The sequence below is a fragment of the Centroberyx gerrardi genome, chromosome 4 (assembly GCF_048128805.1).
Source record: "Centroberyx gerrardi isolate f3 chromosome 4, fCenGer3.hap1.cur.20231027, whole genome shotgun sequence".
Classification (NCBI taxonomy): Eukaryota; Metazoa; Chordata; class Actinopteri; order Beryciformes; family Berycidae; genus Centroberyx; species Centroberyx gerrardi.
The window spans coordinates 31,232,848-31,250,531 of NC_136000.1; positions in this window are offsets into that span (position 1 = coordinate 31,232,848).

The window sequence follows — 17,684 nt, forward strand, 5'->3', positions numbered from 1 at the left end:
TGATCTCAGATAGAGAGTGAAATAATCCAATAGGCTGGATATAAATATATTTGTTTTGGCCAAAAGTATGACGAATGCTAACCAGATAAGAGAGAGAGAGTCTCTAGCTTTATCTCCACCTCATAACTATCCGTCTCCCCTCAAAGGAGCAGCACTCGGAAGCCACTGGTTGCAGCTAGAGTTTGACTGATGTGGGTTTTTACAGGATGATACTACGACTGATATTTATGGATTGAAGCCGATATTTTGTGCTGATATTTAATATCATTTAATTCCTCTGCCCCTTTCAAACTTTCTAAATGACAGAGTGGCAACATAGTACAGGGGTGAAAACCTTGTATCCTTTGTGTTTGCATTCCAGTGGCTGGAATTTATGGCCTGGTGTCCAGCCCCCATGAATCGCAGTCTTTAGCACTTTGAATTTGCATGGCGATTCATAGCGGTCTGGTCAAACCTATCCATGACTGATTCAGTGACGTAATTTCTCGCCCCAACCAATTGGTTGGTGTTAATTGTCAGTTATCAAAATCTTTGACCAATCACAGGCGTCCTTATGAAGCATCCTTATGAAGCGTCCTTATGAATTGTCATGCAATTCAAAACATGCTAAAGACTGCAATTCATGGGGGCTGGACACCAGGCAATGGAATTTATTCATTTTGACGAATCCAGAATTCACTGCCCAGTGTGTCCTAAGCAGGGAAGGGGTAACGCTAACCTCAACTGGGGACATCATCTGAAGGTGGAAAGACTGTTTTGATCATAGATTCACTGTTATCTCTCTACCTACAATACAGATAGTCATGGAATTCTGGACAAAATCATATCTAACAATAAAAATATTCCCATATTTGAATAGTATACAACATGAGGAGTTCACATTCTGAGTAGGGGGACTAGTCGGGCTTGAAATCAGGAAACAGTACATTTAACACAAATTGCACAGATACACTACTGCCTTTCTTTATCGGGTTTTGAACTGTCAATAGTCATGCAGGTCTACTGATTTGGTCTACAAAAACATATCATTTGCTCTTTAAACAAATTGTTAAAAGATAAGTTTGGCAATTTTCTGTCCTGTAGTACTTGGACCCTTGGACTTGGAGAATATTGACTCCTGTGTCAGCTGTCGGTTGAAATGGCGAGCTCTGTTTCCTCTTGCTGCTAACAATGAGTCCAGATGGGGTTTGTCAAAATATCTCCAAAAAAGCCATTTGTAGGCTCCACAGGGAGTAAACATGACACAATTCTGCCATTATGCAGACTTTGACTAATCAAGAAATCACGGAACTATTTTTTTTAAAGGATAAGTTCGCCGACTTTCTCTCTGCTCACTGCTGTTTCGGAGACACTTTGGATTTCACTCTTAAGTTTTGATTCATCACTGCCCTAGGGTGACCTCACTTGAAGTGCCCCCCTCCTTCCACTTTACATGCAAAAAAGTTAAATTTACTATGGCAATAAAGATCATAAATTTACATTAACTTAAACTATACAGGCTCAACACACAGACAAATATAAGACAATGTACTAACCAACAAATTACTTTACACCATAGATTGACTACAAATGCCATTTTAGGCTTTACACACAGAGCTATACTGTATCAAATTTGAATGCAACTCACATCAAAGACATCATGCTAAAAATCATTGTTTCCAACATAATTTTTTCCAAAAGGCCTGAATGAAGAATAAATGCCAAACCATTACAGAGCATGATGCAACATCTAATGCAACTTCAGCACCACGGACAAGGCCCCACATACCACCAAATAAAGCAAGCTCGATGACTGTAGCAAGCAGTCACTTCAGGTGAGGTGATGTGACAGTGGGAACTGCAGAAGGTGAAAGGAGAAGCACATTCAGGGATGGACTGGGACGTTAGTCCAGACCAGCCCACCGCAATCGGCCGGACACCAACCATCCTTGCTGGTGATTTCACAACACAACCCGTTTGTGTTTTTAAGCACTGTGATTGGCCCGAAGGTCCAAACACCGCCCAGCCGGCAAACTTGGTGTAAAAACTAACCAAACCACTTGTTTAAGCCACCAAAACTTGTATAACCACCGGTACTGCTCCGTATTTATTTTTTCAGAACCGGAACACGCTGACACCCTCTCACTCTGTTTATAGATTAGATAGAGCGGCCCACCGGGAATTCTCCCAGTAGTCCCGATGGCCAGTCCATCCCTGAATGTATTGCAATGCATAGGCTATTAGAAATTATGGTTGCTATAAGCATCACAAAACGTGCATCCAGTTCAAAGAGAAAACCTTTCCACAAGCATCAACTCGACCAGTTCGTTCTTCACTCTTTTAAGTTGTGAAAAAGATCTCTCACCCTTACAGTTAGTAACAGGCAGGTTAAGAAAATCCTGCGGCAAACACACTTGGGAAAGTAGTTTTCAGCCTACTTTTTCGCAGCAGCTCTTACGGTGAACGGCTTTTCTCTTCCCACACAAAATGCTTGAACTGGACAAATTCAAATGTGATGGGGAGGCGGGGGGGCACCCACACACCATCCACGATTTTTTCTCTTTATATTCTTTTTTAGTATCAAAGGTTAATTTTGACCGTGTATGCATTCCCGCCAGAGAATAATATATAAAGAAAATATGACAAAATTTTTAAAGGTATAATTGTGGTTTGAATGCTGTGATGCCCCCCAACAAGGCAAATTGGCTGGTGCCCCCGGGCAGTTGCCCGATGCCATATATGGATAATCCGGCCCAGCCCGTGTGAGGCGACGTAACCATACTGACAGCAGAATTTCATTTAGGAAAACAGGATAAATCTACAGCGTCTCAATTACCGGGGACGGGACGCTCTTCTCTGTTGCAGCCCCACTTTGTGATTTAGCCTGAAAAAAGGTCTGGATTTTTATATAAAAAATCTTGCCTAGTGCAGCTTTAAATGTTGCCTTCATTTGAATTGGTTTATCACAGCAGTCTTAGAAAAACACCATGCCCATTGTTCTGCAAATTAAATCTCTTGTTATCACTGGGGTATCACCCTACAGTAATGCTTATGGTGCTACAATCTACAAATGTTTGATATTATTATTGCTGAATGTTACTGCACAGTATTTCAGTAAGTTAGCAATTATTCTGTCACTGTAATAGAGACTGAGCGAGCAGGTCTCTACTGCAATGGTTCTCAACGTGGGGTCCGGGGACCACCAGGGTTCTCGAGGGGGTTCCAGAGGGTCCCCAGCAAATTGATGAATTGTTAAACTTCAGCTTTATTTCATTTACAAGAACTTAACACATTAGAGAATGTAGAAAAATTACTATTATGATCATAGTTTCACTGTTATCTCTCTACCTACAATACAGATAGTCATGGAATTCTGTACAGAATATATAACTAATAATATCTAACAATAAAAATATCCTCAGATTTGGGTCCAAGAGACAAAATCTCATCAAAAGGGGGTCCGTGGCTCTAACGTGGACTAAATTTGGGGTCGTGGATTTGAAAAAAGTTGAGAATCACTTCTCTAATGGACTATTGAATGCACTGCATGAGTCAGGGGGCTTGAGAAGCACAATCTAAAGAAAAATAATTGTTTTAAATTGTATTTATTTATTTATTTAATAAAATTTATTTTAGATGTCCTGACTTGAATATACTGATCAAACAAAAAGAAAACTTCCATCTGCTAAACATCAGCCTGCTATATCGGCAAACCAATATAGCGATCTAACCCTATAGATGCAACCAACAATATTGTATTTTCACAGATTTTATTGCAAGGATGTAAAACACTTTTTTTTATCAGTACCACAAAATGCAGCAAGGCATTAAGTCGCCGGACTCTCCTCACCACACACTTCAATACATGAAATATTTCCCCAACACTATCGCTGAAGTCAGTTTGAACAGTTGCAAAGTGGATGATGAAAATGCAGCCAGAGCCTCAGAAGACAAAACAAAAACACAAAAGTACAGGAGGGTCATAAAATGATCTCCCATTCCACCTTGTTGCACTTGCACTTTTGATAAATGTCGGACTCCTAAAGATATCTGGGCATGCGCGCACACACACACACGCACACACACACACACACACACACACATTTACAGATAAAGATGGGTATATTGTGTTGGATAATGCATCTTTTGGATGTGATAAAAGTATTTTTTGATTAACCTTTGTTCAACTTTTTAACTTTCGGAGTCATTTCTCTGGATGTGTTAAAGAGATATAACACAACACTGTATGTTGGAGATTAATTCAAATGTTTATAGTTCAATTATCCTTTATTTTATCAAGCACTGTTATCTCTTGTCATCATTCTTTTTCAAGAAAGAAAGAAAAAAATGCCTAAAAAATACACAATATAATTCCAGCAGTTAAACTCTCAGCAACATACAGGGACATACATTAGGAAAAAAAACCGAATCACAAACATCATGGAAAATATGAGATATCAATGTAAAATCATTGAAGGGGAAAAGAAATTCTAACTTAAAATGCTTTGCAGTCTGTTCCATTTAACAGGTGCACAGTTGGCTACCAGAAACCAGACTTACTAGTTCAGTACTTAAAACTAACCAGAATAATTACTAGATTTGAAAGCAAATAGAGATAGGATTAGGATTTACACGTCAACAGGGTCCTGCAGCAGCATGTCCCCGCTTTTTGCCACTTTTACGCTTATTAAGACTCTTCCATGTGTTGAAAACATTCAGTAAGTTGAGACCAAACGACTGTAAAATGTTAAAGGTCCCTTTTACCAAAAGCGATAAAAGCGAGGCTAGTTTGTTATGCGCATGACCTCACATATATCCCAAAACTGGTTTGAGAGTCTTAATGAGTTCATCTGGGCTATGTCATCTGCGGGTCACTTAGGGCTCTATTTTCACACTGGCACAGATCAAGCGCAGTGCCGGCGAAAGCTTAAAAAGGGAAATTAACTGGCCTTGGAAGCATATTTGAGGTGCTGTATATTCGCGCCTTGCGACTTTGCACCTCCCGCACAAGAACATCAGTGTCTTCTTGGCAGAAGCTGGTCTGGACTCTGCTCTCCATTATGAAACTGCGCTGAATTGATTGGCCTCTGGTCAAGAAATGACCAAAAATCTGTTGGTCACCCTCAAGTGAGCTAGCAGCGTGAATGTGTGCCACCACTTGCACGTGTGCCTTAATTCACAAAAATAGGACTTTTAAATACAAATAATCTGTAAAATACTATACAATGATGAAAATTACCAGGGCCTAATTACCTAAAGCTTGACTCAGAGATAGAAGTGTGTAGAGATTCAGGAATTCTAATCAAATTTAAATAATACAGCAAACCACTGACCTAAAGACCCTAGTGAATATTCTTGGATAATCAATTCCACCAGAAGCTATGACAAAATACAGTTCAGAGGGATTACGGGTAAATTCCACTTTTAAAAATACAGTTAATATTCACTTTATTATTAGGTATGCCTCGCCTTTTATGCAAACAGCTCACTCCTTCAGACAGTGAGTTACATCTAAATAAGGCAGAAGTATAAAGTATGCACACAGGGTGGAGAGGTTCAGTTACTGTTTGACTAAACATTAGAATGAGTAAAATGGTGACTTTGCCGCTACAGTGTCTAGAGTTCACCAAGAATGGAATAATAAAACACATTCAGTCAGCTGCAGTCCTGCTTGATGAGAGAGATGGTTCAAGCTAACAGGCCACAAGTATACAAATAACAGTTTAGTACAACAGTGGTGTGCAAAGGGGCATCTCAGAGAGCACAACTTGTTGAAGTGAATGGGCTACAGCAGCAGAAGCCCGCGCCGGCTTCCACTCCTGTCAGCTAAGAACAAGAAGATGAAGCTACAGTGGGCACATGATCACCAAAACTGGATGACTGAAGAGTGGAAAAATGTCTGGTCTTGGTCTGATGCATCTTGTCTGGTCTTGGTCTGATGCATCCTGGTTTGTTAACAGCATGAATCCATGGATCCATCCTGGCTGGGATCAACAGTACAGGCTGCTGGTGGTGTAACGGTGTGGGGGATGTTTCTTGGCTCACATTAGGCCCCTTAGCACCAATAGAGAATGGTTTGAAAATTACAAACCTAACCATTGTTGCTGCATCTCTTCATGGCCACAGTCTAGCCTTGTCAAATGGAAACTTCCAGCAGGATAAAGTTCAGGAACATGACAGTGGCTTTAGTTCAGTCCAGATCTCCACCCAGTAGAGACCTTTGTGATTAGTTGGAACAAGGTGTTTGCAGTATGACTGTGCTGCCAAAAAATCTGTGTGATGCTATGGAGTCAGCATGGACCAAAATCCCCCTGGAACATGTCCAGCACCTTGGTGAATCCAGGCCTTGAATAATGCAGGCAGTTCTAGAGGCAAAAGCATTGTCCTACCCATTATAGCTAGTTGTACCTAATAAAGTGGCAACTGAATGTATGTGGATGGCAGTTTGACACCTTAAAGGTGACATTTTTTAGAGTAACAAGGTTTCCGCAAGGCCCCGGCGACATGACAATCCACTGAGGAGAGATGTGAGTAAACAATGCTGTATTTAGAGATAAAAGAACTCTATTAAACAGGTTGTTCGGGTTGTAAATACTATCTGACTGAGAGTTCATGCGCAAAGCCACATACCGCGGTGAGATATTGGAGGCAGAAGCAGTCAAAAATAAAATGCCAATCCGAGCGCAAGTTAATAGGGCTGAAAAATGGTTCTGTCAAAAATTCTGCCACAGGTTTTCAACGCAATGATCAGCAAATTTATAGTTTAGTCACTGGTTTAATGATGTAAAGGCAGATAACTCTACACACACACTGAAAACACGTACACAAAGAGACAATTACAGTATACACATACTCACACACAGGCTGGAGGAAGAGAAGATGAATAAAGGCAGGGGAGAGGGAGGGGATGCTTAGCTGGCTTGTTGCTTTACACCAGATGGTAGTGGAGTGTTGCTAACAGTAGGTCGCCTCATTGTAAGAGCAAACACACATGTAGAGAGGGAGAACTGCACTCTGTAGCACTCCAGTCCCGCCATGCTGGGCACGATGTGTGTTTGACTGCATGCGTTGGCTCGCGTGTGTATGCCTGTGTTGCTGTGTATGTGTGTGCATGCACATGTACCTGTGTGTTAAGCAGGTGAAGGGAAGTAACGTGTTATATTTAGCTGATCTGCCTGCTGTCCAAATGTTATGAACCCTGGTTGGTAGGGAATGAAAAAAGAAAATCGGCAGACAAAGTGGTTTTGGATGTTTTTTTATTTAAGACTACATCGACAAGTTGTAGAAGTAGTTGTAGTGGTAGTGATAGTAGTCCTGTAGTAGTAGTAGTTGTAGTGGTAAAAGTATTAGTAGTTGTAGTGGTATTTAGAAGTAGCAGTATAGTAATAGTAGTAGTAGTAGTAGTAGTAGTAGTAGTAGTAGTAGTAGTAGGTATAGCCGCAATAGCAATGGTAGTAGAGGTAGTAGTAATGGTAGTAGTAATTAAAGCAGTAGTACTAATAGTAGTAGTAGTAGCAATAGTAGTAGGAGTAATAGTTGTAGTAGTCGTTTTAGAAGTAATAGTATTAATAGTAGCATCACTTTATTGATTCCACAGCAGGGAATTCCTGTAACAAAACAGGTGAAAATACACACAACAAAATGCAATTTGTCAGGAATCCAGCCAACTCATCTCTTTGAGCTCTTTCTCTCTCTTTCTTTCTTTCTTTCTCTCTCTCTCTGCGTTGTCTGTCTTGGTCTTGTTTTCCACTCCCCTTCCCTCTTGTCTCTGCTCCGTGTTTTATGTTGTGTGTCTTTCAGATCCCAGTCCAGGTCCAGTTCATGCTCCGGTTGTTGTCTGCCTATACTCACCTTCCCGCCTCCTGCATCACCTGTCTCCGCCCTTTCCAGCTGCATCTCATTCCCTCATCACCCCCTTAGTATTTATACCAGTCCGTTTCCCTTTGTTCTCTGCCAGATCGTTCTAGCTGCTTTATCGCTAGTCTGCATCCCGCCATTCGGTTCTGCTTGTTTTCTTGTCTGCCCAGTTTTCCTGACTGCCTCGTAGCCTCTAGTTTTCCTGGTACCTTTGCTTGTTTGACTGCCTTACCATGTTTTGACCTTTTTGCCTGTTTACTGGATTGTGAGCCTGCCTGTCTCCATTAAAGACTGTAAACCTTACTTCTGCCTCTGCCCTTGAGTTCTGCGTGTGAGTCCTAGATCCAACCCTGACAAAACTGTTATTTCACAGAATACAGAATACATCAGAAACCTACAGAAATACAGTGGTATTTGTTCAGTAGCTATGCTTGGTAGAAGCTACATGAAGAGAGAACAGTACTCTCCCTACTGTGTGTGTGTGAGAGAGAGAGAGTGTTCATTAGGAAAGTTTATATTTAGACTGTTGTGTAGATGTTGTGCAGCCTGGTAAGTAGTCCGCAGGATGGATGGAATAAACAGAGGATGAATGGCAAGCAGAGATCCACAACCACTGCTGCATCTTTTATTTTAGTTTGGTAGTTTTACGTCTTGCAACATGATGGACACTATTGCATTCATGTTGCCTAGTACAATCCAATATACTGTATGTACTGGTATACAGGACTTTGATATCACAGGGAATGCTTACTGTATTTCAAATACTTCACAACAATTGAGGTTGAAAAGCTTTTGCTCATCGCTATTTGGATAATTGAAATATGAAATGACCATTGCACACTGAGAATTTGATGAGAATTATTTTTTGACGGCAATGACCATTTCATCTTAAAATGCAGCAGTACTAAACTTTAACAAGGAACAAATAGTCTTCTGATACTAGGATAAACCTTAGTATGACATACTACCTCAGTTGGTTTTTGTGTCATTGCTTTGTGTCATTTTGAGCCAACAATAAGGAGTATAGAATTTCACAATAAGATTTTGACACTTTGAAAACTGTTGTGACAATTGAGTCAAAGCAGTTCAGTTCATTTTCAGCTCAATCGGCTCAGGATGTGAATTTTCTTTAAAATTCAAAACACTTTTGGAAGCTGTCATAACAATCTCTTAAGAAATAATACTTTTTAGTGCAGATTTTCCTGTGAGCAAAACTGATTAAATAGGCTTTTTTGCGATCTGCCCATTTTTAGGCTATTACCGGCAAGCCTATAGTATTTATTGGCTTATCTTACATTACACAGGTTCAGGAAGGCTTTGGCAACATTAAATAGATAGTTTCCCATTGCAACATGTCCAGAATAGTTTGGAAACCTTTGTTTGACCCACAGTGTAGGTGGGAAACATTAGGAAAAAGACAGACACAGCAATAGCTTTTCTATTTGATTTCCATATAGACTAGCAAGTCAACACTTTATGGATAGAAAAACCATAAATGAAACAAGGACACACAGTGTTATAGATGCGAAGCAGCCTACACAGTTCAGCAGTGTTGCAGAGAGGAGGTGAGTGATGATCCTGATCCTTAAAGAGTAACTAAACTCCAAACCAAAATCTGTGTAAAGCCTGACATCTAATGGTAAAAAGCATGCTACTGAAATGGCCATCTGCTATTGGCTGATCTTTGGTGCCAGGTGATGTCACCACCTGTTGTCCTCTATAGAAGGTGACGTCACCTGGCACTAAAGATCAACTGCAGATCTGGCAGCAGTGTTTTGGACAAGCTGTGATCAGTGAAGATTTTGCTGGGTCAAGCAGGTGTAAAGAGAGTTACAGTTGTCCAAATGCGATGAAATAAAGGCGTGGATAACAGTCTCCAGGTTCTTATCGGACAAAAATAAACACATTTTATTGACTTTCCTAAATTACAGGAAACACGATTGAACAACGCCTTAATCTGGTTCTCAAAACTAAGATTGTTGTCAAACACAACACCGAGATTTTTACTCTATTGGGTCACATTTGAGGATAATGAGCCAAGATGTGTAAAGATTTGGTTACTGCCGATGACTGGGTCAATAATAATTACCTCAGATTTATTGGAGAAGATATAGATATAGAATTTTGTGACATCCAGTTTTGAATGTCAAGGAGGCAGTCATGGAATGTGTTAACCTGCTGTATATCATCTGCGTCTAAAGAGAGGTACAGTTGAGTGTCATTGGCATAAGAATGAAAACTGACCTTGTGCTTGCGAATGACATGGCCTAGAGGTAGCATGTAAATAGAAAACAGGAGTGGTCCAAGGACAGACCCCTGAGGGACCCCACAGATCATCTTCGCACATGAAGACCTTGAAGCCCCAATGGCTACACTAAAAGACCTGTCACGTAAGTAGGAATAAAACTATTTTAAAACAGTACCAGAGATGCTGAATTTTTTTTTTTTAAGATGAGCTTTTTGGCATTTTGCCTTCATTTGGATAGTTCAAAGTAGAAAGAGACAGGAAAGATCGGTAGAGAGAGGAGGATGACATAGGACAAAGGTCCTGGTCCCGAAATTGTCCAAATTGCAAACACCACAACTTTAGCTTGCCTGGTAACCTTCCTCTCTCTCTGTCCTCAATTCTTACAAATAGCTGGTGCCTTATCTCTTGAACTTGCACCTTGTCACTCAGATTTGTATCATACCACCTTCCAAGGCTTTTGACAGGTATCTCTACAACTGCATCTATGTAAAACCTTTTGCCTACCAGTTTCCCCTTAACAATGGATATGCTGCTTGTCTTGCCCCCTACAACCCACTTTGATGCCCTAATGATTACCTCCATTGTCATAGTAAAAGCTAAGGGGGAAATGGCGCACACTGCCAAACTGCTCAACAATGGAGGACGGTGACATTTCATTCTGAAGCCAAAAAAATCAAATGACAAAGCAGTATTAATATTCCAGTAGTTTGCGTGGTGATATATTACCTCTTCATTAGACGTTTCTGTTCTGATCTCTGCTTTAATAAGCTACTGTGCCAGAGATTACTTAAAGGAATTCATAGGCCTAATCCCAATGTCCGCACTCAGAGCCTCACAGAGTTTGAGGCGCGTTCCCGCTAAGTCCACGTGGGTTTAGGGCTGTCCCAGTGAAAAACCAGCAAGTGCGTTAGCGCTCTGATGCAGACTGTTTAACGCCCATATACAGCCTTTCTGTGAGTCTGCACGTCTGCAGACTTTACTGGGGGACTTGCCCACAATTCTTAGCTGGTGATGGACAAAGCCGGCTGTCTTGCCCCTAAAAACTGTAAACAAGGGATGGTGCAGGGAAGATGTGCACAAAGAATCTGTCTGTGAACATCTAGCTAACTCACTATTGTAGTGAATTATTGCACGTGTGTACATTTAATTGTATTTTCAGTCAAACATCTACATAAGATTTACATTTGACTTGATTGTACTTTGTACATTGTACTTGACTTTTGGTAGCTTGGTAACGTTTATAAAACCACAAACAGGGAGCGATTAACAAACTGAGCAGCTAATCAAACTGCGGGTGGAACACAAGTCCAAATTCATGGGACTTCGGAACTCCTCATCCCAAGGTTTCGAGTGAGTATTTTAGTTGACACCTAGTTCATTCATATACAACTGATTTAGTTACCACAACATTGACTGTTTCCAGTAAGCTTGATAACTACAATTGTACTGTAAAGTAGCAAAATCAGCTATGAATGGACTGGAAAATTGTGTGTTGATCAGTTAACATATTGAGGTCTAACAACATGATATTCTTATTACTTGTTTTGTTTTGTCAACACATAAGACCCACATGAAGACACTGAAATGCTTGACTCATAGTGGCATCCTAAAAGAGATGGGGTTGGAAAAGTAGGTGACAAGCTGACAAGGCAAAAACAAATGAGAATACCTAAAGAAAAAATATAGGGTAAAGTTTTTATTTGTGTATGTTCTTGCATACAGGCCACTGGATCTAAATGTGGCTAAATGTGGGTTGATGGGTTTACACTGATTGTGAATGGACAATGTGAATGGACAATAAATGTTATATTAATAATCACTAATTATTTATCAAAGAGATGTAATCATACGTTATAATTATACCTTATTTAATTTCACCTTCTACATAGGAGCTAATACCCAAAACAGGCTCAGGCACAGAAAATGGGGAGGTGGCTGCTGCAAATTGGCCTTATTTTGAGTTGATGCACAAGACCCTGGGGCAGAGGGTTACTCAACCAGGCCTCTTTATTTAATAGCCACTGCAAGGAACCCAGACCCAGAGGAGACAGAGGAGATGCCCTCTACATCCACCAGCTCTTCTCCATATGCTCCAGGGCCAACCACAGTGCTTAAGACTCCCAGAATTATAGGGTAATCAGGGCTATGGGCTGTTCAAGGCATGGGTAGCCTCCATCACCCAATATAAAATAACCAGGCATCAGTATAACTGGGCTGTCTTTTTAAAAATACGCATATCAGGAACAGAACCTCCATACCCAACAAAAATGTCCAGAAATTTCCCCGAGGAGTCACAGATGGCTTGGAGTTTGAAATAATCTGCCTGGTTGTGTTTGGGTAGTTTGATTCTGATGTGACAGCCATCAATGGCCCCCACCGCCTTGTTAAATGCCTCATGTTGTGCCAGCTAGTCTTCCAAATCCTCTGCCAACTTCATCTAGGGTGTTTGGAGGAGGGGAAAAAATGACCATGGCCTTGACCTTGCGGATCTCATTGGCAATTCTGTGCACCACCCTAGAAACAGTTGATTTGGGCACATCAAAAGCCCGTGCTGTGACACGATAGGACACCCCATGTGCCCAGCCATGATTCCTCTTCACATGCAGAATGTTTAGCAGACCATTGAATGCTACTCTTGACATCCTGATGTCAGTCTTCAGGTCTTGCCCCACATCCATATAGATCCTCAGGAATGGGACATTGATGTTGAGTCTAGTATATTGGGTCAGGAGGTATGCCCAACTGAACAAAGAAACATGAGAATAGAATGCAAGAAGGCCTGTAATGAAGTAATGTAATGTAGCCTAGGCTTAATGTAGCATATTGTAATAAAGCGTAGGTCACATGCAGCTTGCAGGAATCTTCGAGATTTATTGAATCAATATGTGCTATAATATTATCTTCAAAACGGTTCATTATGCATCTAAAATAGAAAATCAATTTTGCAAGGTAAGCCTCCAGTGCTAAACAGAGTTTATACTATTGCATATTCATTATGGTATAGGCCAAAAAAAAAAAAAAAAAAGACAAAGGAAATACATAAAGTGACAAGCTTACCTCTCATCCAGGCTGCAAGGCTGTCGGTTTTTAAAGGGCCTTGGCGGTTTTGAAATTAATAAACGCAAAATAAAAAGTCCTAATGCTGCAATTGCTCTGTAAATTTTATATCATTTCGAGCCCTCATGACTTCTTACACTCACGCACTACAGCTGGGTGCACAGGTGACATCAATTAAGTCTGTGAGGGCTCAGTGCTTAGTCCATAGGGTGGACATTGGGATTGGACCATAGTAGTCTGTTACATCACCACACGGCCATCTTGGTAAGAAAACAGGTGATTGTAACAAATGAGCAGGCGATTATAATCTAATGGTATATGGTAAACCACAATATTGGTAGGAAATGCATGTGACATCATGGGAATACTAGGAATAGTAGAAAATTCAGCCATTAACTACTCACCTCCATGTCAGTGGGAACTCTAGTGAAGTTGGTAGGACCACCAGACACACAGCAAGTTAACCCCCATAGTTCCATCTCAACTTTCTCCTGAACTATTGAAGTGAACAGAGATATCTTTTTACAGCTCCAAAAAAAAAAGCATAAAATGCCCATTAAATTTCTCCAAACAGCTTGTGCAGCATAGTCCAATTGTTTTGTAGCCAAACAATTGCACTGTGAGTGCATAAATCCAATATTTTCCTCATTATCTCCTAGATTCGACTCACTATCAATGCTTTGGCCACTCACACCCTAGGTTTCGACTGATATGGGGTTGAGTAGAAAATGACTTTTCCTTTGGGGTGAACTGTCCCTTCAATTCCCCTTTAATACTGTGGAATTTCTCCAATACTGTAAATGCAATGTGCTCACCCTTCCTCAACCTTTCCTAAATATTCTGCCTTTAAATGTGTTTTTGTGCGTTTTTAAAATTCTTAAGAATTGACTTGGTTGATGAATGAATACAGACAGTTTTAGCAATTTTCTCCACATAAAATACAACCATTAGTGCCAGAATGATGGGCTACCAGGCATCAGTTCCCAAGTGTGAATGTCTTTTCCTCTCCTCTTACATCCGCTATTCAGCAATAAGATGGCTATTGCATTTATCCATTGAGATAGAGAGCACCATCAAAACTCTATTGAAACTAATTTCCCACATACTGTATAATTACACAGGTGATAGAGAGAATAGAGGAATGAGGATGATGAAGACTTTGAAAATCTCAACAACAACTGCTTTCTTTGTCAATGTGAGTTGGAAATGTTGGGATCATGGGTCTGAGGAATAAGGCCGGAGGAGAGGCAAGTATTCCGTGAGGGATTAGCGAACTGAACTCATAATTATTTTATTACACATTTAGCTCATTTTAATCATACTGGTTATTGCCTATTTGTGTTTTGGAGTAAACACACAGTACTTGTGTTTTTTAAAAATTTTTGGCATGCATGTGGGCAAACTTAAAGATATTGAATATTGGCACAAAATATCATGATTCAAGACTTTTGCAGGAAACTGACAATTTGCATGCATAAAATGTATGAACTCAAATAGGTGTTTTATTTTTTTATTTTTATAAAAGCAGGCATAACCAGATATATAATGCAAGCAATTGTCTCCTATGATTTTTTTTAAGCATACGTTAGGTTAGTTTCAATACATTGCTCTACCCTTTTTAAAAATAGTCACGGAATCATACAGCAAAGACGGACTCTGGTATCCTCTCTCTTCGATTGCTCTATATTACACCACAAACCAACTCCCATACAATGCTAATATCAGAAAGATGCATAAATGCATTTGGTTTCTGAGTGAGCCACGCCCTGATGTTTTTAGCTTTTTAGCAGGCCACAGTCCATCGACGCAGAGCCACAGACGGCCCCAGGGAGAGATGGGAAGGCATGAACCAAACGTTTTACTGCTCCTTTTAAGGGATGTGTACCTCTATTACAAACCACTGTGGGCTTGTATGTTTCCGTGGTTTGTATCTGTGCGTGTGTGTGTGTGTGTGTGTGTGTGTAATTGCAGTGTGTGTGTTAGTTGATTATTTGTGTTTGAGACAGAGATAGTGACTAATGTCTTTACACTCTAAAAAAAACACAGTTCTTCAGAGGTTTCTGGATACAAGAACTTCACAATGGATTTTTTAGTACTTTATAGAACCTTTTTTGAGTTATTTTTGGTGTGAAACTAAACCTATATTTGAGGGCTTTGTAAAGCACGGACAAAAATGACAAAGAAATGTTTTCAACTGCTTTCAGCTGAACTTAATTCTCTGTTTGGTTTCCTCTTGAGTAGTGGCTGAAAATAACTTGATGCCTGTCCTTGAGCCTATAGCATGTCTATATTCAGTAATAGATTTGAAATTAAACCTGCCAAAAACAATGCTGGTTACGGCTTGAAACTGTAATCAGTAGTAAATCCATTCTGAAACAAATCTGTTTGATTACTTTTTTTTTTTTTAACCAGAGGTGGGGACTCGAGTCACAGTTTTAATTGTGAAACTTGACTTGCTGCATGAAGAGAAGACTTGAGACTTGACTTGACTTGGGTTCTGGTGACTTGGGACTTGACTCTGACTTGTACTTTGATGACTTGAAAAGGTTTCTAAAGTCTTGACTTGAGATGCTGTGTTTGTGTAAATGACTTAGATTGAAAGTGATGAGATTTGTTCCAGCAGACGACTGAATTTAAATTCTGTTTTCTGAATTTGTATGGAATGATTGAATTTATTGAAGTTGAAACTGATTATAGAAATCAAACTCATGATGCTCTTACCAAGTTTTTATCCTATTAAAAGCATATTGCATTGAAAAGTCCTAGATATTTAGTTTTCTTTAAGATATTAAATTGATACTGGACTCTTGATTTGTTCTGACTTGACTTGCTGTTCTACATTTAGACTTGGTCACACCTCTGCTGTCAACCATTAATTAAAGATGTGCAAAATTTTTCATCATTTACAATCTCACAATCAAAATGCCCTTTTCCTTTCAAGCATTTTTCTGACTAATCCAGCAAGTAAATGTATTAGATATTAGAGTATTAGATAAGGATTAAAGCTGCAGTAGGCAATTTTGGGCCGCAAGTGTGCAAAATTGCCAAGTGCAAATGGCCATTTGCGGCCATTTGAGGTAACTGTTTGATTTTTGAGAACTTGAGTGTATGCTATCTAACAGAAATACCCACATTTAAAAAAAACATTTTAAAAAATACTGTTTTACTGAATTTACTGCAATTTACTTGATTCCAAGAATTTAGTATCGTCTTTTAAATGACTTTTCAAAGCACACTTGTACAGGAAAGCCTTTTCATAATGTTCATTTTTATGTCTTGTTTTATCTCTGTTCTAATTTTATATGTTTTTTTATTTAATTTTATATCTTCTTTTTTATTTTATTCTCATTTGTTTCTGTCTACTAACTCTATTATTGTGTTTATTAATTCATCATATTTTGTAAAGCACTTTGCAACAGTTGTTTGAAAAAGAGCCAAATAAACTACATCTTTTTAATTATTATTTCTCTGTGCATTAAATTCACAATGACAAGAAATTATTCTTGTTTTCTTATATACTTTATATTTCAGGACTGGTTATTTAACTGTTTTTTGGGGGGTTTTGCCTATACATTTTCACTTTTAGCAATATGCCTTTAATATGTAATTTGTGAAAGTAATGGGTATATGTTTTCTGCTTTATGTATTTTTCCCACCATCATATTTTAGAAATAAAAACACTGACACTGATTTGGTTGCGTTGTTTATATTCCAAAAATCCATTAAGTTTTATTGCCATTGCATATTAGGTTATTAGATATTGCTGTAGATGTATCAGCCAAGTAATAGATAATTTAGTGCACTTTACAATGAGTGTGTTGCGGTATTAAAAAGCTTCATGACCACCGGAGGAGTGGACTGGTCGTTGTATTAGTCTCTTGGGAGTCATTGAAAGAAGACATTTTAACATCAGCGCCCTCCTATCGGCAACTCTCTCCATGTCACAAACACATCTGGTGATTTATGAGCTACTGTGGATCTAAATGGAACATAAAAACTATGGTTGGGCCGATAGGGGTTTTTGAAGGCTCATATACCAATACTGATGGTTTGTTTCACTGTTGTTGTGGGTTCAAATCCTGCACATTAGCCTTGTTTGCAAGTCATGTCTCCTCTTGCTCTCTATGGGGGCCCAAATTGTTATATCAATCAATAATTAAATCAATCAATATTTAAATGTACCATTTTATTTGGAATTACTCAAAATGAAATGACTAAATCAGTAAACAATTAAAGCCCCTATGTGTAGGATTTGAAAATTGTTTTGGCAACTCCTAGTGGTAGTGCCAAAAAAAGACACTGTCGGCATTTGCAAAACCCCGCTTCATACAGCTGGAATATGTAAACAAAATACTGCTGCAGATAACTGTAGCTCAAGAATTAGTTCCTATATTATTCCTAATCACAGCATTGCATTATGAAGTAGTTTGCCATTCCCCAAGGAGCTTTTTCATAATAACCAGAGACTTTTCACAAATCAAGGGGGCGGTATATAGCGCTGATTGGCTAATCCTTTAAGGTTGATTATTTAGGTCTGCTCTCC